General features: G+C 43.0%; 1 long non-coding RNA gene across 1 annotated transcript; it reads left to right on the top strand.

Annotated features, from left to right (window-relative positions):
* Window positions 1–2,282: 2,282 nt before the first annotated feature.
* On the top strand, window positions 2,283–8,898 carry LOC134156730 (uncharacterized). The gene is made up of 3 exons (XR_009962041.1): window positions 2,283–2,745; window positions 4,838–5,742; window positions 7,901–8,898. It is a non-coding gene; the product is annotated as an uncharacterized LOC134156730 (long non-coding RNA).
* The last annotated feature ends 18,937 nt before the right edge of the window (window positions 8,899–27,835 follow it).

Consider the following 27,835-nt stretch of genomic DNA (forward strand, 5'->3'; position numbering starts at 1 on the left):
GGGCCCCTCTGCCCTCTAGGACTGTATCCCATGGAACCTTCCAAAGCAGGTTCCTGAAGCAGCCAAAGTCTGCACTTTTGAAGTCCAGGGCAGTGAGCTTGGTGCACGCTCTTCTCACTGTCCTGAGGATCTCAAATTCGAGCATCTCATGATCGCTGCATCCAAGGCTGCCCTGGAGCGTCACATTTCCAACAAGCCCTTCCCTGTTGGTGAGCACGAGGTCAAGCACGGCACCTCTCCTTGTCAGCTCCTCTATTACTTGCAGAAGGAAGTTGTCTTCTACACAATTGAGGAACCTCCTGGATTGCTTGTGCCGGGCCGTACTGTCCTTCCAACAGATGTCAGGGTGGTTGAAGTCACCCATGGGAACAAGGGCCTGCGAGCATGAGGCTTTTCCTATCTGTCTATGGACTGCTTCATCTGCAGGTTCTCCTTGATCAGGCAGTCTGTAACAGATCCCCACAGTAATGTCTCCCATAGCTATATTCCCTTTAACCCTGACCCACAAACTCTGTGGACTGCTCACCTGTGCCCAGACAGAGTTCCATACTCTCCAGCCTATCCCTAATATAAAGGGCAACTCCCCTTCCCGCCTGCCAGGCCTGTCTTTTCTAAAGAGCCTGTAACCTTCCATTCCAACACTCCAGTCGTAGGAGCCATCCCACCATGTTTCTGTGATGCCTATTATATCATACCCCCGTAGACGTGCACACATCTCTAATTCTTCTTGTTTGTTCCCCATGCTATGGGCATTTGTATAGAGGCATCTGAGCCAAGCTCCAAATGAAGCCAGCTTATCGGCTGGAGCGGCTGGAATATCTCTACATTGCTCCAAGCATTTATTATAGGTTCTGGCAACTGACTGGGTGTGTTGGGATGGAATGATGCCCCCCTCCCCCAACACATCTACTTTAAAGCCTCCTTGACCAGTCTGGCAAGCATCCTACCAAAACTGCTCTTTCCCTTTGACCAGCTCCACCAGCCCCCACTAGACCTGGCCTACAAGCTTGGATCCCGTGTTCAAGACACCCAAACCCCTGACTGTGACACCACCCTTTTAACCATTTATTAACCTGGCCAATACTTGTAGCTTTTTTTAGGTCCTCCCCTGTACCCTGGAGAATTGATGAAAAGACCACCTGAGCTCCAGAGCCCCTAACCACCTCCCCCAGGGCTCTGTAGTCCTTCTTTATGTTCCCCAGGCTACTACTATCTATATCCCTAGCACCCACATGTATCACCAAGAGTGGGTAATAGTCCATGGGACTTACTAGAGCAGGCAGCCTCTCTGCCACATCCCTGATCCGTGCCCCCGGTAGGCAACACACCTCCCTTGAGAGGGGGTCTGGCCGGCAGACAAGTGCTTCTGTCCCTTTCAGTGTAGAGTCCCCTACTACTACGACCCGCCGCTTTTTCCTGGCAGCACCAGTAGAGATCTTCTTTAGCAGTGCATCAGCCGGCTGCTTCTGGCTCGAGTGCACTTCCTCATTAGCCCCCTTGCAGGACAGCAAAGCGGTTCTGCGTGGGGACAGGGGATTTAGGGGGAAGTCCCTTGCTTTTGGTTGTCCTTTTCCTTCTTTTTTTTTTTTTGTTTTTTTTTTTTTTGGTCACTATTTCCCAGCTTCCCAGGTTAACGGCCTCCTTCTTTCCTTCATGAGGTAGAGGTGAAGCTCGAGGGCCCTGCACAGTTTGGGCCAGGAGCAAGCATTCCTGCTTCCTCTCAGCTTCCCAGACGCCTTGCAGTCTATTAACAGCATCCCGCAGCTCAGCCCCTGCTGCAGGAGGACCTCCACCAGGGAGCACCGTGTGCAGCCCTGCCCATTGTGCACCCTCCCCTCACCAGACCAGTGCAGGCACTCTCTACACCCCGAGCTCTGCCCTGCAGCCTCCCCTCTCATCGGCTCTGTCTGGGTGCCTGCGCTGGCCACCGCCGGGGCAGCCAGAGCAGAGCTCCCAGACCGGGCCCTGATCATACGCCGAGCGCTCACCATCCCGCTCGCCTGCCCGCGCAAACTGCCTCGACCCGCTCTGTTCGCCGCGCTCCCTGGGGCAGGTTTTTACCCAGTCAGGGCTGGTGCCGCTCCTCCTGGCTCCGCCCCCTGTGAGTCCCTGCTCGAATCAGCTGAGCTGCCGGCTCATGGGCAGGTCCTGTCGAGGACTTGAGGCTCCCTCGGTGGCTCTCGCCGCTCTGAGTTGAGGCTCCTGGACGCTGATCTCCCCCCCGCTCCGGTGTTCAAGGCGTCCTCTCTCGAGCTACTCACCTCAGCAATTGACCGAATATGGGTAAACTGCTTTCAATAGTAGCATATGCGAAGTGAACCAGATTAACAAGGTGAAGAGTATAGATTGGACATGCTCCGAATTAGGGATGACTGGTGTTTTGGCTTATTTTTATACACCAACGTATTGATTATTGGAAATGTTCATACAAAACTGCACTGAACCACCTTTGAATATCAGACCTAGTTTTTAGTTGTGTTTGTCTGCAAATAAAACAAAGTCCTCTTCACCTACAGCATTTTCTCTAACAATGAAACTCTAGCTTCTTCCTACAGCTTCTGTTTCCTTTCTTCACTATTCACTGGAGATATGCCTGGTGACTCTAGCTGTGGCACTTTAGTAGACTGCAAAGCCAAAAGATGGGTCCTAAAGATCATGTGTGATAAAGTCACAAAGTTCTATTTATAAAATCCAAATTCTGACCTAGTCCACTGAAGTGAGGTGTCAGAACATAATGTGCTGCTGGTAAATTGCATGTATAAGATGCAAAAATTCCAAAATATCACAGGCCTAAACTGATGATACAACCTCTTCCAACAGCTAAGGAGCTGTTGTGTGTTCTCAGGTGTCATAACTATCCGCAATGCCACTTAAATAATGAGAATGTCCAACAATAATTTATGTCCTTCAACAAAAAAATATGTAGAAGAATGGAAGACACCTACGTGAACCATGAAACATTCCCTGAACCAGCTTGTAAAAACCAAATATTACCTGACAAATTTACCTCTGCCTTTACCCCAGTGCTGTGCCAGCTCTGTCCTTGCCTTCTGCCCTGCAGCTGCACTGAGCATCGCTTTGTGCTGCAGTTTCCCCGAGTGCTGCTTTGTTGGCGTGGTTGCAGCAGGCAGGTGGTTTAGGTAAAATGTGTAAAGTTCATCATTTCAGGGACCCTTTGTAGGTACTGCTGAGGGAAGATTACCAAATCAAATTAATTTGCTGTTAGCAAGTGCAAATCAACTCAAATTTCAGGTAGAACCTGGCCTATTGTGTTTACATGGTCTGAGGACATGTTATAAAAACATTTTTTAAGACTCCAGTCACTTTCACCTCAGGGATTTTTGAGGTATGTTGTTTATGTCAGGATTACCTTGAACTATGTTTTAGAAACAGCCAAACGTTCTCCAAAGCAAAGCACAACAAATGCCATTACAGAATAAACAGTAAGGTTTGGTAGTTAAGTAGGTGAGCTAGAGATATAAGGAAAATGTGATTTAAAGAGCTTGCTGTGGTTTTGTTGTTTTGTTGTCTTTTAAGAATGAGTGGAAAAGCATGGTTGTATGGAAAAAAATATTAATAGGGCAACTGATGAATATATGTACAATCAAGGTCCCATGTAACATCTAACATTTCTATGCTCTTGTATGTTTTTTTAAATGAAAAAAGGAGCAAAACCTATGAAACTTTGGTTAAGCATGCGCACTGAAGATGAAAATAGAATGTCCCAAGGGGAAACAGTTAACCAAAAATTGTAATTTTTAACCTATACCTGCAGCTATCAAGTTAGACAAATTTATGTAAACCATTGCTAGCAGTGTCCCACCAAACATCTGCTTTCTGTCGCTAGTCAGCATGCATTTTTTTTCCTAAATTGAAATAGGTTTTATTGAGTTTTGTTATAACAGGTGACAGAAGAAATCAGACACTAAAATATTCCACACAAATATGTGATCCAGGCATTCACTTACACATGAATAAATGTGGGCTTACTAACATGCTTCAGTCACACACAGTCAAGTCCAGAACACAAAAGTGTATTTCTTATTTCCAAATCCAAAAATTTATCTTCTGCTCAAAAGACAGTACGATAACTCAAAAGGAAGTTGTAAAGCATAGACCTCTGGTGATAGTACAATAGCACATACCTCCTGGAGATGTGTGTCTTTGTTTTCTGAATCCCAGAGTTGTATAGCTTACAATTTGACAAATTGTAAGCTCCATGTATCTTTTTTTAGGCATACTTGAATCTATTCCTCATCATTTAATTAATTAAGACAAATATTGTGGTGCTTGTTTGTTGCCTTGATGTAAATACTGTGGCTAGGAAGAGGCAAGACTCTTCAGCCAAGTTTTGTGAGATGAATAATTTATTCTTTAAGCATAATATATTGAGAAGGGTAATTTAAGTAAGCTTGCAACTAATACAACTAATTAATTGACCCAGAAGCATCAAATTGGCATTTGATATTTGAGGTAAGCACAAAAAAATTAATTCATACCATAAATCAGATATATTTATACCATAAATCTGATAAATTTGTGTCAGATATATAGAGAGCTATTATAGTACACATTTCTTTGTAACTGGTCAAATTGTCCAAGTTTACATAAAGGCTCAGTGTATGATTCTCTTCTGCCTACTGCATATGAAGGTATAAAAGTTAGTTATTTTCTTGCTATTCTGGTCAAGTGTTATTCATGAAACTCCATTTAGAGCGTGGAAGAATTTACAGCACAGTGTTTCAGCAGAATACCAGTTTATCAGTTATGAATGTTTTTAAATTTATCCAGACTGTTGACCTGGCAGATTAGCATTCCCCATATCTTTTTATTTTAGAAATTCCAGAATTTCCAGTGGTATCTGAGATGGTATTCCAGTGGTATCTGAGACTTCCATCCCTGGGAAGGTTATGGAGCAAATCCTCCTAGGGGCTATCACAGGTCAAATGAAGAGTGTAATTGGGAAAAGCCAGCACGGATTCAGTAGGGGCAAATTGTACTTGATAAACCTGATCGCCTTCTATGACAAAGTGACCTGCTCACTTGGTATGGGGAGAGTGATGGACATTGTCTGTATGGTTTCCCACATCTCCTCCTTAAGAAACGGATACATATAGTATAAGTGGATAAGTGGTCTGTGCTGTGAGTGGGGATCTGGCTTACCAGCTGCCCTCAGGAGCTGGTGGTGAGAAGGCGACTCCTTTTCAAAGCGGCAGTCTATCACTAGTGGATTGATATTGGCTTCAATGCTGTTTAATACTCTGTAAATGATCTGGAAGATGTGATCAAGTGTACCCTAACCAAGTCTTCCAGCAGTACCAAACTGCGTCGGGAGGTGGACACTTTGGAAGGGAGAGTCACTCTGTGGGATGGAAGAGTGTGCTAGCAACAACCTCACAAAGTTCAACCAGGAAAAGCGATGGCTGGCCTATGATCCTGGCTCACTCTCCCTTATGTGACTGCAGCTTTTGCTGTCACCAAACCTGAACACGCTTTAAACAAATTGGTTTCTACCTGCTGCTATCAACCTTGTCGTTTAATAACTAAGGTATGTCGAAGGGGTTTGTAGCCCACCGCTTACTTCTGTAAATCGAGATCTTACTGTAAAAGGCTACCTAGGAAGCCCGCATTTCCATGCCGGGGACGCCAATTTTCAGTTAACAGCTGGGACCAAAATTCAGGGATATTTTATCTTATGCTGCCATCTCCTGGCAAATGGCTCAATTACAAATAGAGTGGTAAGTAAAAGAGCTCTGCAAGGCCGCAGTACTGAAAGTAAAGCTGGCCTGACGTTAATGGCGGTTTCTGCCTCCTTCCAGGGGCAGCGGCCTGAGGGGAAGGGCAGGTTTCCACTGCCGGCTTCTCGCACCGGTGGCCTCGGGCAGCTGTATTGTAGTTTGAATGTAGAGGCTGTATAGAGCAAGGTGAAAACAGCCCCGTGATTTCTGGTCAGTGGCTTGTAGTCGGTGAGGTGAAAATACGTTGTCGGTGGGATTTGACAAAGGCTGGTGTAAAGGCGTGGGATGTTTCTGCAGGACAGTTTAACCTAGCAAAGAGGTTACAAATGGGACCTGTCTTCTGTGCTGGCACAAGTTAAAAGTAGAAATGACACAATCTGCTGTTGCCTGTGTAAGAAAGGATGGCAGTGAGCCCAGGTGCCTTCCCACTGCCTGCCTGAAGCCGCAGCCCTTTGGGAGGTTTTACAAACTTTCCCTTCCCTAATGATTGTATCAATCGGTCTTTACAGTGTGATTGATGGAATATTAACTTTGTTAATTTGTATATTCAGATTATACACTGTAATGTAATGATGTAGTGGAATTTTACTGGATGCTTTAGTATTGTTCACACTTAAGTAAAACAAACTAAAGAACAACCTGGCCCTGAAAATAAGGACTTTGCTTCTTGGAAGCTTAAAGCTGTCCATTAAGGATAAAGGGTACACCTGCATAACCAAGATAACGGCAGTATCCTAGCCCCTCTGACATGTCTTTGAAACCTTCTTAGTGTGGTCTGGTATCATAGATAAGTAACTATAGCAAGACAGACTCCAGGGACATCTGAATACATAGACAAGCAGCAGGAATGCTGCAAAAATGTAATTGCATAGTTTTACTATGATTAGTAATCAGTAGTGTGGGTGTTAGTGATCAGTCTATTTGTGTTGTACCTGAACACTTGAAGGGTATAAGAACCCTGTGTAAAAGAACATTTGGGGTGCTCCAGTTTGTCTGGGACACCCTATGTGCATGAATAAATATTTACCATTGTAATTGTGTACTTTGTGTCCTAGATTCTCTTGGTTGACAGGGAGCAGTAGTGAATTTTTGTGATAGGTGGGCAGAACTGTACCGTGGCTGCTGTGCCCCTTTGTGTCCAAGTGATACTGGAAATGGCCGATTTGGGATTACCCAGGGGCAACCTGTATTGGTTTTCCCTGTGTTTGGGGTATAACTTAGTGTAAAGAAAGTACCATTGACACAGGTAATCAAAGCCTGGGACGTTTGCTTAAGGGGAGGAGAAAGACAACTAGCTGTTTGGGAAACCACTTCTTTCACTGACCTCCATGAAAGGACTTTTGATGCTTTTCCACTCATTTGACTTGGGCATAAACTGCAACAGTTCTATAGAAGTGTGGATGATATTTAGATGAATAGGGGTTGTACCTTTGATGACAAGATAGAAAAAAATAAAATGTTCCTGCTGTAGAGAATTATGCAATATTTCTTAACTAGTAAACTTCTGTGCAGGGCTTTAGGGATGAAAGGAGAGAACAAAAGAGTGCTAGAACTTGATTTTTATTTGCTAAAGGAGTATTCTTAATCATGTTGGTCCAGGGTATTGTGTGACCTTGTGTTCTTTGTATGTTTCAGGAAGTGGCAATGTCTAAGATCTGAAGTGGCTCCCCACAGGCTCTTCAGCTGCTGTAGAGCTGGAGTTGATGTGTGGCGTTTCATGTTCTTGCAATGCCACAATTTTAGCTCTGTAAACACAGATACTGTATTGCTGGGGAACTTCACTGAAACATGCTAAGAGCTACACAAGTAGCCCACACTGCACGCACTGTTGATTAAAAAGTCATGGCGACTTTCATCAGTGATTTATACAATGTCATCTGGGTGTTGTGAATAATTTGTTTTATTTTCAGTAGTGGATAGACAAGGATTGATGTATGTTTGGGTCTGCTGCTTAAAGTTGTTTCATGCACTTGAAGGGTTATCACTGAACTGTTAGGGCTTTTTAGTCTGAATTCAGTTAGCTGGCATAACAGTGTGAAGACTCAGTGTCATAAGCATTATTTATAGCTGTTTGAGTTGAACCCAGGTTGATACAATTTTGATAATGGGGGAAGACTTGTAGAAGAAATGAAAGATGTCTTGGTGGGTTTTTTTACACATAGCCTCAGGTACTGCTTTGGTGGCAGCGTAGCTTTTGATCTCTCCCCATCTCATGCTGCAAGAGTTACTTGCAAAAACATGAATAGATACTGGAGAGTGAACAGCTTTCCCTAAACACCTACTGGATAGTCACCTGGGTTGGACTCTAATTTTTCTCTCCATTAATTATAATCATATATAGGTGGCTACATTTACATTACTGTGCTGTGATTTGTTAATCGTCAGCTGAAGTGTTTCCTGAATTGTTGATATGACTTAGGGAAAGAAGCAGCCTCTCAGTGTTCCTGTTGGTATTACTTACTGCATGGCATATTTGCTGTTCGGAATCAGCACATTTGTTGTTAATTGTTTCAAAATGAGGGATCAGATTTTAAATAGTGTTTTGTGGGGGATTTTTTGTGTTGTTTTTTTTTTTTGTGTGTGTGGTTTTTGTTGGTTGGTTGGCTGGTTGGTTTTTAAGTAAAAATAAGTTGCTACTTAAAACACAGGGATGTTGTCAGCAGTTAATCCTGAGAGGTCTGAATCCTATTCTGAAACCTATTTTTTCACTTTAGAGATTTTTATCTTTTCAAGTTTACTTTGTGAGCGTTTTCAGGAGCTAGGCTTTGTAGAGTTCTTAAAAAAAAAAACACATGAAAGATCCCGGTTGGAGACAAAGGTTTCATTCACTTCAGCAGGCTGCTTGCGTCACTGGCTGAGAAAGGGTGCTGAGATTTAGGACTTCCAACCTGATTTCTGGCACTAGGAGGGTGACGTCATTTCCTGAGTTATGTGACCATGTTGGAAAATTAAAAAAACGTGATTTTTAAACAGCCAACTTTACTTAAAAGCCCAAGAAATGACACATTATGCTTAAATAGCAAATTCTACAATAAAAATTCTTTCAAAACAGTGAAAAGGGACCCCGAAAAGTGTGCTTTTTACAGCTCAGGGAATTTTTAATTTATTGCAATAATAAGATTTTATAAAATAGTTAATTGTTGAGTTACAAAATAAAATACATAATTTCTTTATAACCATGAAACAAAGGTACTGTGTACCAGAATTTGGTGTTGCAATATACCACTTTTACTGATAACTGACAAAACCTCTGTTGTCACCAAATGAGAATGCTGTGGAAAACCATGCTCCATACATTCAACTTGGTTGTACTGTATGGTTTTAATTTTTTCTTGCTTTGAGATGAAGAACCATGCAAGAAGAGCAGTAGATGATGAACCATGCATATACTCTATGCAGCTTCTGAATCCCAAGGCAGTCAAATGTTTGATATATACGAAGAACACTTTTCTTCTCTAATACAAATGATTTCTATCTATTGGATTTTCAGTGGGGGTTGTATTCAGAGTGGTGCTTTCTGTGGCTTCAGAAAGAAAATAATAAAGTAGTGGTGGTGCAGAGTCAATGAAGAGCAATGTGGCATGTCTGTGAGTGAATGTCGAAATAGTAAGGCAACAGGGTGTTCTTAGGAGATATTGTTCACAAGCAGGGCCTGAAGCAATTTCTGAAGACCAGATGAACTAGCAATCTGCTCATTACTATCATCATCTAACATTAGCCGTGGATCATCCTGAGTTTCTTGAAAAACACTGGGAAAAATATTATCATGGTGGTGTGAAAATTGAAAGGATACTGGCAAGTTGCCCAGAGTCCTTTCTTCATTTTCATAGTAACAGTAATATGCAGAAAAGAATACCATTTTTTGCTTTCTTGAGTTGATGTCTAAAAATATTTGTGGCAAATTGAACAGAACACGGTAAGTATTTTGAAACAGAGTAGAGCTAGTACATTACATACCAGCTTTGTGAAGTTGCCTGTATGCAGTGAAAATCAAATTGCTTTTTAAAGACCATTTCTAGAAATGTCTTTGTCCTCCTGTGGACCAGAAAGTAACAGCACTGAGTTTCCCTAGATATCTTTCAAAGAGAGAAGATGACAACTGCTATCCCTGGTTGTGTGGATTTGAAACTTATCTACTAAGCACATTGAAAGAGTCTTACTGGCATCAAGGAGAAACTACCTTCTATTTATTGTACTGGAAAACATGTGGATAGACTTATTCTCAACTATCTGCAAGTTCTTTTTGTTTCATCCAGAAACTTCAATGGTAAAATAGTTAATCTCATACAGCCATAAATCTACATTAAATATATAACAATAAACTCATATTTATGTAAAAGTACATTAAGCAGCTGGATCAAAGAACTTGAGAACTTGATTATAACTGAAATTTATAAAAATGGCAATCTTGCTCTAGTTAAAAGGAGATTTGAAGCTAAAATGAAAACATTGCATGCTAATTAATTAGATATAGATGTTATTTATGAGTAGAGAACTTACTGTGTGAGAATTCCTTGAGCAGATTTTGTAACTAAAAAAAAGCTTTAAAATGGGGCTTTTCTATATTGCTCTGAAAAAGTCCCATTCTCCCCCCAATAAACAGCTGTAAGGAAATGTTCTGATATCAGTACTGGAATTGCTGCAGTTGTTATGAGAGAGTTCTGATGCTTGACCTGTTATTTGTGAAGGTGTAGGACCTCTAGAGGTGTATTAGTTGTGCTTTGCTGAGGATTTGAATAGAATCAGTAATGGCACAGACTGTAATGAATGCATGAAAGAGGTGTAAGAAGATGCGTCTGTTGCTCCAGTGTCTTGGGGGCAGATACATTAAAGACTACAGTCTTTATGGGAGATCAGACTAGTCTGTTAAATACTTTAAGAAGGTCCCTATTACAAACAAAAAAAGTAACATGATGCCCCTGAAGTATAAAAAAGGGGTAAGTAAAAGTAAGTTGTTTTCTCCTCCTTTTTACACACTACAGCATGTAGTCTAAAAGCATGTCTTTGCTCAGAAATCTAGACAAAATCTAATCCCGTAACTTGTGTGCATACAGGTTTTTCAATTTACTTTTGTTACTGAATATTTAGTCTTTCTAGATATAATTTTAATTTCTAGTTAACAAGGAAGGCATTGTTTTTCTTTCTATTTCCTGTGTTGTGAATGCCTCGGGGGAGTAGGATTACCTGGAAGGCTTGATCATAACTCCTGTAAAGAAGAAATGTTGAGGCAGGTTGTGTTTGTCTTTTAGCAAGAACTTGAGATTCCTTTTTGTCTTAAATTTGGTACAGAAGATGTTATGATTAGAAGGTTGGCCCTTCTTTACAATAAGAAATCAGAGTGCAAAAATGATTTTTTTTATTGTCTAGCTGTTACTATTTAAGAAGACAGGTGAGATACGAGAAAACAGATGCACATCCCTCAGAAATGAATAAATCTTTTGTTTCTAAAACTGAAGGTAATCTATGTTTGCAGTTGGTGCATAATGGAATTAAGAAGGCCCTCCAGTAATTTAAAGAGACTAATTTTATTTCTCTTAGTTTTGTTCTCCAGTAACCAAAAAAGTGAAGATCCTGGAAAACTGCAGTAACTGCATGAAGACTTTTTGTCCATATCAACATTTATTTTTATGCAAAGCCATTTTTTTACTTATGGTAACATGAAAGTGTCCTGGGTTCAGCAGTAGCAGTCATTTTTCTCCTTCATGGTAGCTGGTGCAGTGCTGTGTTTTGACTTCCAGCCTGGGAACAGTGCTGGTGATACCAATGTTTTCGGTTGTTGCTAAGCGATGTTTACCCTGACCAAGGACTTTGTGAGGCTCATGGTCTGCCAGGGAGGAGGGGAAGCCGGGAGGAAGCAGAGACAGGACGCCTGACCCAGGCTAGCCAAAGAGGTTTTCCATACCACAGCACATCATGCCCAGGATGTAACTGGAATTTACCCGGAAGGACAGGGGCTGCTGGGTCGGACTCAATTCTTGGCCGGTGGTATTGTATTCTCTTCCCTTGTTATTTTCTCTTATCATTGTTGTCGTTGGTGGTAGCGGTGGTGATTTGTGTTGTACATTGGTTGCGGGACTGTTCTTGTCTCAACCCGTGGGAGTTGCACTCTTTCGATCCTCCTCCCTGTTCCTCTGGGAACAGGGAAGGGGAGAGCCCCGTGGGGGGGGGCTTGACTGCTCTCAGCCCGGCACCACTCCCTGGGAGTGAGTGAACAAGCTGTCTGGCTAGGGTTTAAACCATGACAGTTCTTTTGGCGCCCAGTGTGGGGCCCCAGGGATTGAGATAACGACAGATCTGTCTGGATTAATAGTCACTAGTCACAATGCTGATTTATTGGCTCTCAAGGTTGTTCCTCTTGATCTCACAGTTTCAGTATATCGTACCTTACTTCCATCCGGTATTTGCTGTATTAGTGTTTTTCAAGTGTGGGGCTTGGGCTAAGGTTTTTGTCTCATTGTACTTTATGGTAATGACTTGTAATACAATAGAATCATTGATCATGAAACTGATCTGGCTTATGTTCCCAGTGTGGTCACCACCTTTATACTTTGGGAGGTATATAATAGAAGTGCTTAGCAATTACACTTCTTTTTTCTCCTTCTCGGGTAGTCAACCTGTGAAGGAGACATTCTTTTACCCTCCCAGTCCTCCCCCCAGATCATTTACCTTTGAGAGTTTTGAAGTTTTTGAATGGCCTTTTAATGGTGTTGAGACTTGTTTGCTGATGGTGATGGGAATCACCATGTTGGCACGCATACAGAGTGTGTTTTGCCCCTGACTGATTTCAGGAGTTAAGCAGAGTCAGGTTTGGGTCTTGTCTGGGGTCAAATGACGATGTAGGAGGACCAAGAGATTTTCCCTGAGGCTGGACAGTCATGAGTGGCAGGGTGTGTGGGATAGTATGGGCAAGTACCTAGGTCGGTGAGCCCCTCCAGTACTTTGGAATTTCACCACTGAACAACTGCAAAATCCAGAAGAATTAGTAAAACACTTAAATGAGGTGTGTGGTCATTCTGGCCATACCAGAGATGGACAAATCATGGCAATGTGCTGGGGCTTGGCCTATGTTTACAGGGCCTTGTTCAACACTATCCAGCACCTTCAAAAGGAAAAGAATGTAAGAATGTCGGTGGATGTTGACGGTGAGGAGAAGCAAGACTCACCAACCCAGTATGGGTGATAAGCAAGTTTCTACTTTATTCGTGGTGCACATCGCTTATATCCGCATGGTGTTAGCCATGCCTACTAGTCACAACAGTATTGGTTAGTTCTACACGGCTTCCTTTACATTCTCCTCCCACATCCGGTTTCCGGTTACCTGTGAGGCCTACACTTTGCTTTGCTCGCACAAGGCCTCTAAGGATCCATGGCCTTGCTCTTGGAGCCATTCTGCAACAATTCCCCCTTTTTTCTTTTGTGCGAGCAAAACATTGTGGGTCATTCTGTTCACTTATTTCATTACACAACTATAAGTAAGTCTAACAACTATATATAAAGGGGGAGTGTCACGAGGATGAAGCCAGGCTCTACTCAGTGGCAAACAATGATAGGACAAGGGGTAATGGGTACAAACTGGAACACAAGAGGTTCCACTTAAACTTGAGAAGAAACGTCTTCTCAGTGAGGGTGACGGAACACTGGAACAGGCTGCCCAGGGAGGTTGTGGAGTCTCCTTCCCTGGAGACATTCAAAACCCGCCTGGACACATTCCTGTGTAACACTATCTAGGTGTTCCTGCTCCGGCAGGGGGATTGGACTAGATGATCTTTCGAGGTCCCTTCCAATCTCTAGCATACTGTGATACTGTGATAATCTTTCCCCAGCTTCAACTGACCGGGGATGTCTGTTCCTAGTTTCTCTGTTGCTACAGCGGCAATTTTCTTTTCCGCCTTATATTTTTTAATGCAATTTATTACTTCTCTCCAAGGCTTACCGAGATTCTTTGCCGTTTTATCATCATCAAGCATTAAGTCGAATAACTCATCACCAAACTTTCGCCACTCACTCTCCTCAAAAACTGTATTAGGATCTACAAAAAATCCCTTAGGCTTCCCTACAGCCCCTAGACCCCCTAGCTGCTTTAGAGTATCAGGCTTAATTCCCCGCTTTTCTAAAAAGCGCTGTAATAAATCAAGGGCTACCTCTCGGTCCATTTTCATGGCCAGCCTTTTCCGGATCGTCCTCTTCTGGATCATCCTGTAACCTCGGTCTCCAGATCGTCCAATACTGGATCGTCCTCCCGATGCAGCTGTATCTGGCTCGCCCCAGCGGCGGACTCCTTTTGATCAGTCCAAGCACCCGGGTCAGTCATGCCACCGCAGTAGCACTGCCCACGCTCCCCGGCCGCTGCCACGGGTGCCGCTCACTCACCGTTCCGGGTCCCTGTTACCCAGGGCCCTGTTATCCAGGTCCCCGTTATCCGGGGCCCTGTTATCTGGGTCCCCGTTATCCGGGGCCCTGTATTCCACGTCCCTGTTCGGGCGCCATTTGTTGGCGGTGAGGAGAAGCAAGACATGCCAACCCAATCTGGGTGATAAGCAAGCTTCTACTTTATTCGTGGCACACATTGCTTATATCCACATGGTGTTAGCCACGCCTACTAGTCACAACAGTATTGGTTAGTTCCACACGGTTTCCTTTACATTCTCCTCCCACATCCGGTTTCCGGTTACCTGTGAGGCCTACACTTTGCTTTGCTCGCACAAGGCCTCTAAGGATCCATGGCCTTGCTCTTGGAGCCATTCTGCAACAGGTGGATCTGAGGGCAAAGCAACAGTCGGCGCAGCTACTCCAGCTCCAAGCACAGCAGCTTCACCACCCCCAGCGACAAGTACAGTTGCTACTCAAACTTTGGCTGCAATGAACAGAGCAGCTACCCCAGTGGCAAGTACAGCAGCTGCTCAAACTTCAACTGCAACAGACAGCGTGGCTACCCCAGCTCCAAGCACAGCAGCTACACCACCCCCAGCAACAAGTACAGTCGCTACTCAAACTACAGTGATAATCACTGCAGCCAAACCAGAGGACCAGTTCGTACCAATATCGGTTGCCCCTGTACGCAAGAGAAAAAGCAAAAAAGAGGCAAGAAGGGTGAAGCAAGATGAAGAAACAATGTTTTCACCACCCAGTCCAGAATCTGATCAGGAGTCATCATCACATGATGAAGAAGGAGAAGAAGAGGTAACTTCTTGACCTCGGACCTCAACCGAGCTGTGGAATATGCGAAAAGATTTTACCCATCAACCAGGGGAGCACATCATCACCTGATTGCTCTGATGCTGGGACAATGGGGCCGATGGTCACGAACTAGAAGGTACAGAAGCCAAGCAGCTGGGATCACTTGCTAGAGAAGGGGGAATTGAAAAAGCAATTGCAAGAGAAAAAAAGTCCCTCAGTCTTTGGAGGCGGCTCTTGGCAGCTGTGAAAGAAAGGTTTCCATGCAAGGGTGATGTTATGAGTTGTTTGGCCAAGTGGACTACTATAGACAAAGGCATCCAGTCTCTGAGGGAATCAACCATCGTAGAGATGATCTATCACATCAAGCCGAATAACGGGGATACACCTATAGATCCAGATGAAGTTGAATGTACACGACCCATGTGGCGAAAACTTACACGGAATGCACCGTCATCATATGCCCATTCATTGGCAACAGTAACCTGGAATGACATAGTACCACTAACAGTGGATGAAATGGTTCATAAACTCTGAGAGTTCTAAGACAATCTCACCCCTTCCATCATCTCAGCTGTGAAAAAACTGTCCCAGGACATCGAACAATTGAAGGACAATCTATCTGATTTATCCGGCTCCTCACGTGTACCAACACACGTCTCAGCTATTAACAAAAGGCGTCCTATTGTTCAAGAGAGGAGATACAGAAGGTATACGCCACGGGGTACCCTATGGTTTTACCTGCTGGATCACGGAGAAGACATGACAAAGTGGGATGGAAAACCTACTTCAGCTTTGGAGGAACGGGTGAGTGAATTGAAGAGGGGAGCAAGGGCCAAGACTGATCGTCCCATGAGAGCTACGGCTTCAGTCTCTGGTGATCAGTTTCCCAGATGGAGTGGAAGAGCTGATTTTACTCCAGCTCCTGTGATAACGAAGAATAATCCCTTTCAACACGACTTAAGTGTCCAATGCTGTGACGACCATTAGAGGGGCCCTGCCTCCAGCCAGGTGGAGGTAGGGGACAATCGGATTTACTGGACTGTGTGGATCAGATGGCCTGGCACATCAATCCCACACAAGTATAAGGCTCTAGTAGATACCGGTGCACAGTGTACCCTGATGCCATCAAGCTGTCAAGGGGTGGAACCCATCTATATTTCTGGAGTAACAGGAGGATCCCAAGAGTTGACTGTGCTGGAGGCTGAAATCAGCCTGACTGGGAGGGACTGGCAAAAGCACCCTATTGTGACTGGTCCAGAGGCTCCATGCATCCTCGGCATAGACTACCTCAAGAGAGGGTACTTCAAAGACCCAAAAGGGTACCGGTGGGCTTTTGGTATTGCTGCTTTGGAGACTGAGGAAATTGAGCAGCTGTCCACCTTGCCTGGTCTCTCAGAAGATCCCTCTGCTGTGGGGTTCCTGAAAGTTGAAGAACAGCAAGTGCCAATTGCGACCACAACAGTGCACCGGCGGCAATATCGCACCAACCGAGACTCCCTGATTCCCATCCATCAGCTGATCCGTAGACTGGAGAGTCAGGGGGTGATCAGCAGGACCCGCTCACCCTTCAATAGCCCCATATGGCCAGTGCGAAAGTCTAATGGAGAATGGAGACTAACAGTAGACTATCGTGGCCTGAATGAAGTCACACCACCATTGAGTGCTGCCGTACCGGACATGCTAGAACTTCAGTGTGAACTAGAGTCAAAGGCAGCCAAGTGGTATGCCACGATTGATATTGCCAATGCATTTTTCTCAATTCCTTTGGCAGCAGAGTGTAGGCCACAGTTTGCTTTTACTTGGAGGGGTGTCCAGTTCACTTGGAACCGACTGCCCCAGGGGTGGAAACACAGCCCTACCATTAGCCATGGACTGATTCAGAATGCACTGGAACAGGGGCAAGCTCCAGAACACCTGCAATACATTGATGACATTATTGTGTGGGGCGATACAGCGGAAGAAGTCTTTGAGAAAGGGAGGAAAATAATCCAAATCCTGCTGAAAGCCGGTTTTGCCATAAAACGGAGTAAGGTCAAGGGACCTGCACAGGAGATTCAATTTTTGGGAATAAAATGGCAAGATGGACGTAGACAGATCCCCACAGATGTGATCAACAAGATAACAGCAATGTTTCCACCAACTAATAAGAAAGAAACGCAAGCTTTCTTGGGTGCAGTGGGGTTCTGGAGAATGCACATCCCAAATTACAGTTCGATTGTAAGCCCTCTCTATCATGTGACCCAGAAGAAGAATGATTTTAAATGGGGCCCTGAGCAGCAACAAGCCTTTGAGCAAATTAAACGCGAGATAGTTCATGCAGTAGCCCTTGGACCAGTCTGGACCGGACCAGATGTAAAAAATGTGCTGTACACTGCAGCTGGGGAGAACGGTCCTCCCTGGAGCCTCTGGCAGAAAGCTCCAGGGGAGACTCGAGGTCGACCCCTTAGCTTTTGGAGTCGGGGATATAAAGGATCTGAGGCCAGCTATACCCCAACTGAGAAAGAGATACTGGCAGCCTATGAAGGGGTTCGAGCTGCTTCGGAAGTGATTGGCACTGAAGCACAGCTCCTTCTGGCACCCCAGCTGCCCGTGCTGGGCTGGATGTTCAAAGGCAGGGTCTCCTCTACACATCATGCAACCGATGCTACATGGAGTAAATGGGCTGCACTAATTACACAACGAACTCGAATAGGAAATCCCAGTCGTCCAGGCATTCTAGAAGTCATCATGGACTGGCCAGAGGGCAAAGATTTCGGAATGTCACCAGAGGAGGAGGTGATGCGTGCTGAAGAGGCCCCACCATATAATAAACTGTCAGAAAGTGAAAAGCAGTATGCCTTGTTTACTGATGGCTCTTGCCGTATTGTGGGAAAGCATCGGAGATGGAAGGCAGCTGTATGGAGTCCTGGACGACAAGTTGCAGAAACTGCTGAAGGAGAGGGTGAATCGAGTCAGTTTGCCGAGGTGAAAGCCATCCAGCTGGCCCTGGACATTGCTGAGCGAGAAAAGTGACCAGTACTTTATCTCTATACTGACTCATGGATGGTGGCAAATGCCCTGTGGGGGTGGTTGAAGCAATGGAAGCAGAGCAACTGGCAACGCAGAGGTAAACCCATCTGGGCTGCTGCACTGTGGGAAGATATTGCTGCCAGGGTGCAGAACCTGGTGGTGAAGGTACGTCATGTAGATGCCCATGTACCCAAGAGTCGGGCCACTGAGGAACACCAGAACAACCAACAAGTGGATAAAGCAGCTAAGATTGAAGTGGCTCAGATGGACTTAGATTGGCAACGTAAAGGTGAATTATTTTTGGCCTGGTGGGCCCATGACACTTCAGACCATCAGGGCAGAGATGCAACATATAGATGGGCCCGTGACCGAGGGGTGGACTTAACAATGGACACTATTGCCCAGGTTATTCATGAGTGTGAAACATGTGCTGCAATTAAACAAGCCAAGCGGTTAAAGCCTCTTTGGTATGGAGGATGATGGTTGAAGTATAAATATGGGGAGGCCTGGCAGATTGACTCTATCACACTGTCACCAACCCGCCAAGGCAAGCGCCATGTGCTTACCATGGTGGAAGCAACCACCGGGTGGCTGCAAACATACGCCGTGCCCCATGCCACCGCCCGGAACACTATTCTGGGCCTTGAGAAACAGATTTTGTGGTGACACGGCACCCCAGAGAGAATTGAGTCAGACAATGGGACTCATTTCCGGAATAACCTTATAGATATTTGGGCCAAAGAGCATGGCATTGAGTGGGTATATCACATCCCCTACCATGCACCAGCCTCTGGGAAAATCGAACGGTACAATGGGCTGTTAAAAACTACACTGAGAGCAATGGGTGGGGGAACTTTCAAGCACTGGGATACACACTTACCAAAGGCCACCTGGTTGGTCAACACCAGAGGATCTGCCAACAGGGCTGGCCCAGCCCAGTCAGAACTTTTACATATTGTAGAGGGGGACAAAGTTCCCGTGGTGCATATGAAGAATTTGCTGGGGAAGACAGTCTGGGTTATTCCTGCTTCAGGTAAAGGCAAACCCACTCGTGGGATTGCTTTTGCTCAGGGACCTGGACATACTTGGTGGGTGATGCGGGAAGATGGGGAAGTCCGATGTATACCTCAAGGGGATTTGATTTTAGGAGAAAACAGCCAATGAACTTAATTGTATGCTGTTGTCCGCTGTGTAATACTTTTACAGCCCATCAACTAGATGTCTCCAGGTCACCAGCGACTAGCCCTGACTTCCCTCCAACCATCATCCCAACAGAGAATGAACTTTGATAGAACCGGATGAGTTCTGCAGTAAAGGAACGACAAGCATCAGCAGGCAACGATCCAATACTGCACACAGCCTTTCCTGCCCTGAAAGATTGTTACAAGAGATGGAACCTGACATCATGGACCGAATGGACTCGGCGGCATTATAGGGATTGGTCCATGCACTAAGAAAATGATCTCTTTCTCTTGGTCTGTGTGTATATGGATGTATATATGTGGGAGAGCGATGGTGTATTGAAAATGTGGGATCTGAGCATGATGCGAATGGTATGGAATAAGGGGTGGATAATGTCCTGGGTTCAGCAGTAGCAGTCATTTTTCTCCTTCTTGGTAGCTGGTGCAGTGCTGTGTTTTGACTTCCAGCCTGGGAACAGTGCTGGTGATACCGATGTTTTTGGTTGTTGCTAAGTGATGTTTACCCTAACCAAGGACTTTGTGAGGCTCATGCTCTGCCAGGGAGGAGAGGAAGCCGGGAGGAAGCAGAGACGGGATGCCTGACCCAGGCTAGCCAAAGAGGTATTCCATACCCCAGCACATCATGCCCGGGGTGCGGGGTAACTGGGAGTTACCCGGAAGGACACGGGCTTCTGGGTTGGACTCATTTCTTGGCCGGTGGTATTGTATTCTCTTCCCTTGTTATTTTCTCTTATTGTTGTTATTGGTGGTAGCGGTGGTGATTTGTGTTGTACATTGGTTGCGGGACTGTTCTTGTCTCAACCCGTGGGAGTTGCACTCTTTTGATCCTCCTCCCTGTTCCTCTGGGAGCAGGGAAAGGGAGAGCCCCGGCGTGGGGGGCGGCCCTCGATTGCTCTCAGCCCGGCACCACTCCCTGGGAGTGAGTGAGCAAGCTGTCTGGCTAGGGTTTAAACCACGACAAAAAATTACCAAGAGAAGTCAGCATAAGCTTCAGTTTTAAGGCAGTGTAAAACAGTAAGAGCAATAGCTCTAATAACTACTGTAGATCAGTACTTGAAAACAGATACTCCAAAATGTCAAGCTGCATATGTATTCCTTGGCTCTGAGAGAAACTGCAGTAAATGCTGCTTTTATAGAGAGTTTCTCTCACTGCCAACAGAAGAACTGTAACACATTTATAGGGAGTAAAAATTGGAATGAAACATGCTAGAGTAGAACAGCAATTACTTCCTTTTTACCAATGGGAGAGAATTAATATAGTAAATCACTAGGACAATAATTGGAGATATGTTTGAAAGATGGCTTAGTTGTTAGAAGTTATATTTTAATTAAATGATAAATTACAAATAATGTCAAGTTCCACCCCAGCCCAAACCTTTCATTGAGGAATATGCATTTTCTTCTTTATTTAAGAAATAATGAGGACAAAATAAAAAATCCTAACTTCTCTAACATTAGTGTGTATGTGAAAGCAGGAATTTTATGAAGGCAAAATACAGCAATAGTAGCTCTTAAATGAAAAAAAACCAAACCAAACAACTGACCATTGGTTACTAGAAAGGGTAAAGTCATTGTATTGGAAGGTTAGCAGCAGATCAGAATATGGAATCCTTTACTGTATTCCAACTAATTAGTCTACATTTGAAATACGAAGTTCACAGTATGTTTCAAAGCAATCATGACTTTCTTGGTAAGAAAAGGTCACCCATTAGATGCTTTTGATTGTAAAATTAAAATACGTATCTCATAGATGCTCAGATATCCTCCCTCGTTTTGTCATCTGAATGCTGCTCAAGCCATCATAGAATTATTTACGTTGGAGAAGACCCTGATCATCAAATCCAACCATTAACCTAGCACCACCAATCCGCCCTTAGACTGTGTCACTAAGCACCACATCTACATGTCTTTTAAATGCTTCCAGGGATGGTGACTCAACCATTTCCCTGGTCGCCTTGTTCCAATGCTTGACAACTCTTTCGGTGAAGATTTTTTTCCTAATACCTAATCTCCTTGGCTCCACCTGAGGCCATTTCCTCTTGTTCTGTCGCATGTTATTTAGAAGAGACTAATAACCATCTCACTACAACCTCCTTTCAAGTAGCTGTAGAGAGCAGTAGGTCCCCCCTTGAGCCTTCTCTTCTCCAGGCTAAACGACCCCAGTTCCCTTATCCACCTCTTGTAAGACTTGTGCTCTAGACACTTCACCAGCTTCTTTACCCTTCCTTGGACCTGCTCCAGCACCTCAGTATCTTTCTTGTGATAAGACAAAAATGAGCACTTGACTGGTAATATGACTGTGTTTTGAGACTATGAGTGAAGTTGAGATGTTGATAAAAGGGAGAATTCAATGTAGGACCACTGAGACATTCAGGGAGCTGGAACATCTGACAAATGAGGAGATACTAAGGGAACTGCATTTATTTAGCCTGGAGAAAGAAAGACAATGATGGGGAGCCTAACTACTCCCTAAATAGGGGTCAGATGAACATGGAGCCAGAGTCTCCTCTGAGACACGCAGTGAAAGGACAGAAGCCAGCAAGAGAATTTCTTATTAGACATGAAGAGGGAGAATGGCTAAGCATTACAACTGCTCAGAGAGGCTGCGATATTATTCTCTGCAGATTTTCATTATCTGGCTAGGCAGAGCCCTGTGCAACCCAATCTAACTTTGGATTGGTAAAGCTTTTTAGTTTTTCTTTCTAGTGAAGTTCTCTTAATTTCTACCAGAGCTAGTAAATGGTGGATGCTAGCCCCTGAATGGTTTCTCCTACTATATTTTATCATTATAGAACTTTCTCAGGGGAATAACCCCACCTCCTCTGAAAAATAAAAATTATTCCGAAAGCCAAACATAGAAACATCTTTCCTTACTGTCTTCTCTACCCTATGTGACTATAGATAGCACAGATATAAACTCTTCAATATTACTAGGATGACATCTGTTTTAAGGACTGGAACGAAGAATGGCAGTATGTTGCTGGCAGACCCGAGGAAAACATGCTGTGATATGGGAGAAAGAGGCAACAGAGTAGGAATTATATGGTTGTTAAAGAAGACACAAGATAAATCATGAGAATGATCTATATAGGTCCAGATTGTTAAGCCCACTTTGTTTCAGAATCATGGAGAAGAATTAAAACACAATAAAAATACCCTTCTTTTATTGCAGAATACTTTGCCTATATTACAGCCAGAAACGTCAAAACCAGCCAGCCAGAGCTGGTAGGTGGCAGTGTTCCTTTTCTACAGAGAATAAATTTCAAGAGGGAAATTTTCTATGGCTTCTGAAGCAAAGGTTTTGAAGAAAACATCTGGACTTGGAGATAATTCAGAGCAAAAGCCTACACATGACAATGGCAAAGTGCTATATTTCATCTATGCAATATATTCTTTTAAAAATATTTCCTTTCTTATAGCAAACAGCTGGGTATAGCACTGATTTTTTTCTGGAGTTGTAAAGGAAGTTCATCAGCCAAACTTCTGTCAGCTCCATGTACTATTTGACAGAGGTGTTTCTTACTGTGAAAGATAAGTAACCAAATACTCTCTAGGAGAACTGACATCACTGGCTTGCAAAACAGTAATTCTTACTAAATTCTAAGAGTTGCCAAACTGCTTCATATGTTCTAGGCCTTTGCTAGCAGACAAGTTTGAGGTTCGAGGTCCTTCTATGTAAAAATCTATATAGAAGTTGTCAATAAAAATAGAGTTCTTCCCAGGCTGTTGCATCAAAAACTAAAAAATACAAGAGATGTTTTTTTTGCAGTTGTGTTTGACTGAGTACCACTGAGGAGGTTCCATGAACTTTATTATGCATCTTCATAGTCCTTGTGCATATATGTCACTTCTAAATAAACAAAATCACATTGTTAGTTATTGGTAGAAGATGGTTTTGCAGAAAAGGTATCTCCAGGTGTTAGAGAACAGATGAGATAAAGCAAATCACCCAAGTCACACAGAATATAAGCTGCCCAGTGGATGGTTTTTTCAAGAATTATATACAAAATACAAATATGTTGAAATATGAAGAATTACATAATTCCTGGAAAAAGACCCAGCATAGGTACCCATTTGGTTTTGATCAGCCATTGTGTCCTTCTCTGAAAAAAGCTTTGGAGCTGGAACTGAGAGAAAGGTAAGAGTTGACACAGAGCTCCCAAAGTGGTAATAGCATTAGAATTTTAGTCCATATGAACTTTTAGAAGTTTCCGTACAAAGAAATTTTTCTCAACAGAAATGAGAATCCTGCTCTGTGCTAGAATATAGAAATTATGAAGGTGGTGTTAAATTGAGAGATGAGAGTGACCTCAGTATCCTACCAGAGTTCTGTGTTTTGTAGGAGGCTGTTGAAGAGTATAGCAGTAGAAATCCCCTCTGCTACCAGTAGATCCTGGATACAGGTTTATCTATTTAGAAAGATCCAATTTACTGCAAAGAGAGGCATGAATGGTAATTAAATAACTCCCTCAGAAGGGAAATTTTAATTTCATTTTTATTCCCCCTCCCCACATTAGAAAGAGTAATAATATAAATAAAAAATGACTTGGTAGTTTGTCAGAAAGCAAGGCATCTCCATGTCACCCAAATAATAGACTTCCTGAGCACATTGCTATTACTGTAAGATGTTGAGAGTAGAATTCCTGTAGAAGGCAATATCCCTGATTTCCAGTCAAATGGATGCACAGTCAGCTTCTCCCTGACACAGGCTGTAATAAAAAGAAAATTTGAGAAGAGAGCCAGATACAGTATGCCAACTGAGAACTTACTACTTACAAATAAATGTTTGAAAACAATAATCATAGAAAAGAATAAGAGTGTAGTTTAAGATAAGATAGAACTTCTTTATCTGAGAGAAGTCCTTTAAAAAGCAGTTGCAACAGCAGGGGAGATCCAGATCTCACTTCCCTTGAGGAGCTTGCCTGCAAATTGCTGTCCAGAAGAATGCATTAAAAAGGTTCTAGATTAGCAGAGGTACTGGGAGTCAGGGCAAAACAAACAAAAGGCTTTAGTTAGTGGCTTCGAACTAGATGACTAAAAGTCTGAGGTCAAAAGGAATTCAAAATGCTTCATGTTAATAGAGCTGAAACATTGGCACACAAATCCTATGTTTATGGTATTTAAAAAATACTTTTAATAATTAATGCTAGTTTTCTGAGATAAAGGGGGACAGAGAAAGTGCTGATAAAAGCCTCACAATGGTTCTTATGTATGCAAAGCCGAAAAGAAATCTGAAAACTTTCTTTGGCAGTCAAAATAAAAGTTGCTTTAGGCTTTTGATGCCTTAGACATTTATTTTTGTATATGTCATATGCTCCCTTAAAGTTATTTGTTTAAAAAAATGTTGTTTTACTTGGAAGAAACCCGGAACAGGAGGAGAATTGCCACCAGCTGGAATTCTATTATAGCTGTAAAAGAAGCTGCAGACTATTATTTTTCCTTCTTGGAGCTCACTGCTGACAAATTTAATCAAGTTGTATAGGTCTGCATGGCTTCCCAGGGAGGAATGGCACCTTTAGCTGAGAGGATTGGGTGTGCACTTTGTTAGACAGACTCATATGATTTTTAGAACAACTTCCTAAAACAGAGCAGGTATTTCACAAAAATGGGAGCACTGTCCCAAAGAATTTGGAACCTGAGTTGACTCGATATGACTCAGTATGTTACGGAAACAAGCAATAATAGGGAGAGAATAGGATGAGGAGCTAATAGAGGTATATAAAAGATATGGTTCTTGTTGAGTTCCATTTTCCTGTTAAGCTTCTGAAATACACATTTAAAAGAGAAAATACAGGGTTCACTATTGAATTGTTTAGCACAGGGATTGTAGAAGAAGGAATTTTCAGGAAGCAGAAATCATCAGTATTGAAAGAGTACGGTCTTGCAGGATTTTCACACACAAGGGGAAGTGAGGCTGTCACAGACACCTGTTCATTAGCAACAGTACAAATTCACTCCTGATACAAGACCTGCTCAGCTGACTTTCAGGGCCCAGTATGAGTAAGTAAGCCAATGTGGCTCAGTATTGCAACCACCATTATTAACAAAGAAACTAATTGCAGATTTTAAAAAAATAATATTAAATAATAAAATTGTGAGCTCTTTATTCTTATAGGTAAAACTTTCCCAAATGAGAACATCAGCGGGTGTTCTGTTCACTCTTCAGGCTCTATGTGGAACTCATTGCAGGTTACTGGTTTATAGTCTTAATCTTCTTCCCTGATTACCTCCTTCTTTGCTCTCCCTCACTTGTGTATACCATCAGACTACACCCACTGTCATATTTAAGAGAATTTCTTGAGATGTAGTTTCTACAGTATGTCTGCTTTTTCTCACTGTCAACAAACTTTTTTTAATACCATCCAGTTTCTGAATGGATTCCCTAAAGTCATTTTGCTTCCTGATTGGTTGCTTTCTTGAAAGCACAGTTGCATGAAGCTCCTGGTTAACTGCTGGGTCCATCTTAAATTTAGGCCTCTTTTATTTACAGGAAAAAGTTTTAAAAGAAATCAGTGCTTTTTGATAGGAGCAGTCCATTAAGTTACCTCTGTTCTTTCACAGAAGGTAATCGTTTAAGTATCAAAGAAATACTTCTAGTATTATTAATTTTTATTAATAAATTGTGATTTGAAGCTAGATATTTACAGTTTCTTAACTGAAATCTTTCTGTAGAAAGCAGGTCTTTGGAATTTATTCTGCTAACTTGAATGACGCTGATGTGACAAGTTGCTTTACTTTGAGTTGTCTTAGGCTGAGGGCTAAATAATGAGAGAGAGTTCAGAACTGTAGTAACATGAAAGGTTATTGGAGCAGATTCCTTAAACTTCTCTTGTCAACCCTGATGAAGCTTTCCATTGTCATGACTCAACAAAGCTTGACAAGATGAAGGAAAGAAAAGGCACCTTCTTCCCTTTACTATATTTTAATTACAGTATCTAGTGATGTGCATAGCTTAGTGAAGCTCTGGGTTCTGGTTCCAATATGTAACTGTACAATGAAACTTGGATTTCTATCAAATTTGTGTAGGTTTTTCTATAACGCTGCCAGCCCACATCCTGTCTTTGACACTTACTAGTACCACATATGATTGCATTAGACAAATATAAAAGAATTTGGTTAAAGCTGGTTGCAAACTTTGTAATTTGCTCAATAGATGGTCAGGCTGAGAGAACTGGGGTTGTTCATCCAGGAGAAGAGAAGGCTTCATGGACACCTTAGAGCAGCCTTCCAGTACTTTAAGGGGGCCTACAAGAAGCCTGGAGAGGGATTTTTACAAGGCCATGTAGTGACAGGAGAAGGGGAATGGCTGACAGAGAAGAGTTTTAGATTAGTTATGAGGAATAAATTTTTTACTGTGAGGGTGGTGAGACACTAGCACAGGTTGCCAGAGAAGCTGTGGCTACCCCATCCCTGGCAGTGTTCAAGGCCAGGTTGGACTGGGCTTTGGACAACCTGGTCTAGTGGAAGGTGTCCCTGCCCATGGCAGGGGGTTGGAACTGGATGATCTTTAATGTCCCTTCCAACCCAAACCATTCTGTCATTCTATGAAATTATTATTTATTGGCTTATGCCCTTTATGACTGGCTGAGATAATTTCTAAAATATTTTCTGTCTAGTTTTACTGGGACATCTTGTGTTCCCCTCCTAATTTTGAGATAAGGAAGAGAATAGCTCTGCTAGAGAAATGTCCATGCACTTGTAGGGGTCTTCCCTGCTCCCCCTGCCCCTCCTATATTTTGTTTCACTGTGGGTGATTTATTCTTTATACCATCTATAAATGACAAATAATGTGCTACAAAAGCACAGCAAACCATTTATAACCTTTTACTAAGCAGAAGTAAATATATAACCAGTTTGTACAAACACAGTTGTTTTGTCCCCTGGCTTACTGCCAGCATGCCCATTACTCTTGAGCCCCTTGTACATGTCAAGACCTGTTCCTGCAGGCATCCTAAACATGCTCATTCTCGAGTTCTGCTGTGCTCTCTGGTCCTTTCTCCCTGCTGTGTATTATTTCATTCGCTTTGGGTGACAGTGAGAACAAATGGGAGAAGGGAAAGGAAAGAGCAGCTCTCTTGAATTCTTTCTTAGCAAGAAACATTTTCTGGAAATAAAAGTCTTACCGAAATGGGCCAAGGAGCCTTCTTCTGTGTGCTAGGGGCAAGGACTATGCGGTTCTCAAGGAGACACACAGAGGACATGGGACGTGTTGCTGTGTAAGCAGATGAGAATTGAGATGAACAGGTTGTTGATCTGTATTTGATTTGGTTTTCCACAGAGGAAGATAAGTGTGTGATTGTATTGATAAAAGTCTGAAACATAGTGCAAGCATATTAAAAAGCTGAATTAAGTTCCCTAGAGAATTTTAGTTTTTACATTTCTCAACTGCTCAGTGTTTGACTGCACACATTCAAGAACACTTTTCTGACATAGCTTTCTGTAAAACACAGGAGCACCACAGCTGGATTAGTGAAGTAAAAGAGAATATGCTCTAAATGGGTTATCAATCAATACTGAAAGATCACAACTCACAATGTCTTGAACTTTATTTCTGTAAAAAACAAAACAAAACAAAACAAATTCTATCTTTTAGTTGAATCCGATTTGTACTCCTTTTTATAAGGATAGTTCATAGTCTTTTTCTAGCTGGCTTTTCTGCTGTTTGCAGCTAGATGGGGAAAGTGCAACACTAAATTTCAGTCTGAACAC

This window comes from Pezoporus occidentalis, unplaced genomic scaffold (assembly GCF_034315485.1).
Source record: "Pezoporus occidentalis ecotype Australia unplaced genomic scaffold, CSIRO_AGI_Poc_V1 ctg9, whole genome shotgun sequence".
NCBI lineage: Eukaryota > Metazoa > Chordata > Aves > Psittaciformes > Psittacidae > Pezoporus > Pezoporus occidentalis.